This window comes from Diaphorina citri, unplaced genomic scaffold, assembly GCF_000475195.1.
Source record: "Diaphorina citri unplaced genomic scaffold, Diaci psyllid genome assembly version 1.1 scaffold7960, whole genome shotgun sequence".
In the NCBI taxonomy this organism is placed as follows: domain Eukaryota; kingdom Metazoa; phylum Arthropoda; class Insecta; order Hemiptera; family Psyllidae; genus Diaphorina; species Diaphorina citri.
This window is the reverse complement of record NW_007385336.1, coordinates 1-2,737: the sequence shown is the minus strand read 5'-3', so window position 1 is coordinate 2,737 and position 2,737 is coordinate 1. Positions and strand designations below refer to the sequence as shown.

The following is a 2,737-nucleotide window of genomic DNA, read 5'->3' as shown; positions in this document are numbered from 1 at the left end:
ACGCATTAGTAACGATCCACTCGGCCACATGACGTCGTTGCTCTCTCAGAATAAAATTTCTCTTATATTTCCTGTGCCATAGCCCCCGATGGGGTATCACACTGGATTTTACACAGAAGTCTCAGGTTCTCGATTCCCGTTTAGTGATCTAAGTTTCTGTCGTGTTGGATTGGTGCGAGGCTCACCTTGGGCCTCGGTAAGGATTTACTTGAGGCGAGGGGCTTTTTTTTCGGTGTGTGCGGTGGCGCATTTACCCAGTGTCAAAGCGATTATTGAATTTGAATTTAATTGCAAAGGAGGCACTTAGTAACTGATGTGCATTGCCTTGTGGAATACCTGCTAAATATCCACAGAATGTTTGGAAAAGGCCTCACCCCGTGCTACAAACAGCTACATTATTTATAATTTGACTTGTGACATTCATGAATTATTACTCCTTTTTCTTAATTTTGATTTTTAATTTTGCAGATGATTTCTGTTTTCCACCGAAGTTCGGTGCTGCATATAGGTCAGAAGCACTCTCCATCTGGCTAGATCAACTGAAGCACTGGCGGATGCTCGATGAACGAGGATTAACTTAGAAGGCTCAAAATCTAGAACTGACGCTCAGATCAAAAAGAGCCCCAATTTCGAAGACAGCAACTTTCCTCATGAATTAATTCGTAGAGGATATCATTATTCAAATGAAATTGACCCTTAAGACCAAGCTAAAAATCACATTGACATGTGTGAAATCGTCGGAATGCAAAGCTGGAGAATCATATCTACAACGAAATATTAACATAGCGCAAACGAAGATCAGAATGGTTCTCCCCAGAGATTTCCTAGTAGTAAACAGTAACCTTAACCCATCCTTTAGGGCCTGTTCGCCCCCTAACACCTAATGCATCGGGAGTGGGCTTTTTGTGTTTGAGATATTGTCCTGAAGTCAAACTAGCCCCCTATCAATAACAAGAAATAAAAGGAGCGAGGACAAAGGCCAAGTTTTATAGGCACATTTTTAGGTTGGTCTAAAACTTTGGGTTACTGATAAATAAGAAATCATATTATTTTCACACAATGGCCTTGCTGCTATAGCGTGTAAATAATAAATAATAATCATATTATTGCTTTCAAAACTGCCCTCGGTGGTGTTAGTGGTCAAAACGCCATCGCCTGGCATAAACAGAGAGGCGTTGGTTTCAATCCCAGCCGAAGGTATGTGAAATTATAATCCTCTAACTATTAATTTGCAGAATGTCTGGACCATCGAATAATAGTAGTTAGCCTAAACGCCTGGAGTAAAAGGGACTTTTCAGGCTCCTATGCGAGCAAGATATCCAAATAGCACTATTGATTAGTTATTTAGTTCATCGTATCGTATTATTGATTAAGTATCTTATTATTATTATTTATTATTATATATTAATGATTATACATTATTATCATTAATTATTGGATATGTATTATGTATCTATTACCTATCTAATGGTCATCTATTACTTATTCAATCCCATCGTACCCCATACTCTCTCTTTTGCCAGATGACTATTGGAATTCCATTCCTGTCCCCGCATGTGTGTGGGGCGCGTGACGTTGCGCCCACATGCCGAAGCACCCTCCTCTACTGTGTAAGGATAGCCACCGAGAGAGACCCCCCCTCTGCATCTTCGGATTCACATTATGCCATCCTTCCCGAGCTCTCCATCCTGTTGCTAGAGGCAACGGGAGTTCGTCCGCAACACTGATATAGTAAGAGGCAGCTGAGGTTCATACTTCACCTTGGCGAAGTAGAGAACTCTCCGATAAGCTCAACGATTAGCTGGAAGGCACGGTATGTTATTAGTGGGTATCCATATATGTGCTCCCTTCCCCTGATTGTGTTGAGTTTGGCGGGACACTGATATAGTTAGTTGTATCGGCAACACTGTATGAGGTAGGGGCAGCGGAGGGTTCATAACTTCAGGGCTTGGGGAAGAAGAATCTCTCCAGAAAGCTAACATTACTGGAACGGTATGATATAGGGTTCCATATTGTGCTACCTTCCCACCTGATTGCTGCTTGAGTTTGCAACACTTGTATCGTAGCTTCGTTCTCGGCAAGGACACTGTACTAGTAAGGGCAGCGAGGTTCATACTTACAGGGGCTTGGAAAGGAAGACTCTTCCGATAAGCTCAGCATTACTGGAACGGTATGTATAGGAGTCGCATATTGGTGCTACTTGCCCAAACCTGATTGTGTTGAGTTTGATGCGACACATGGTATAGTAGGCTCACGTATCGGCAATCAATGTCATGTGTAGGGGAAGCGAGGCTTCATATCGTTTTAGGCTTGGAGCTTAACAGGATGAAACTCAAAATTACAATGGAAGCGGCTATGCTATCAGAGGTATCCAGTATTGTGGCTCCTTCCCTCTATATTGTGCTACCTTCCCCTGATTGTGTTGAGTTTGGCAACACTGTATAGTAGGGGAAGCGAGGTTCATACGTTAGGCTTGGAGCTTACAGATAAACTCAACATCTTGATTTTAATATAACAATTCTGTTTGAGTAGTATGCTGTGTCATATGGCAACCCAAACTTTGGGCAGCTCACCAATAGATTGTTATTGATTGTATTTCTCTTTGCTTCCTCTATTTCAGAGAAAGACTGAGAACTACGCCAGCTACGTGGCCAACCTACTGGATGTGTGTGATAATATCCCTCTCCTCAAGATAGACCATAATGCCAGCTTCACGGATGAGGAAATTAAAGAGGTA

At 42.1% G+C, this 2,737-nt stretch overlaps 1 long non-coding RNA gene across 1 annotated transcript in view; it reads left to right on the top strand.

The window, feature by feature from the left end:
• The window catches only part of LOC113472752, an 11,019-nt gene extending 8,311 nt beyond the window's left edge, over positions 1-2,708 (top strand). Inside the window, exon 3 of the long non-coding RNA XR_003394940.1 lies at positions 2,621-2,708. This is a non-coding gene — a long non-coding RNA (uncharacterized LOC113472752). The remainder of the gene's footprint in view (positions 1-2,620) is intronic.
• The last annotated feature ends 29 nt before the right edge of the window (positions 2,709-2,737 follow it).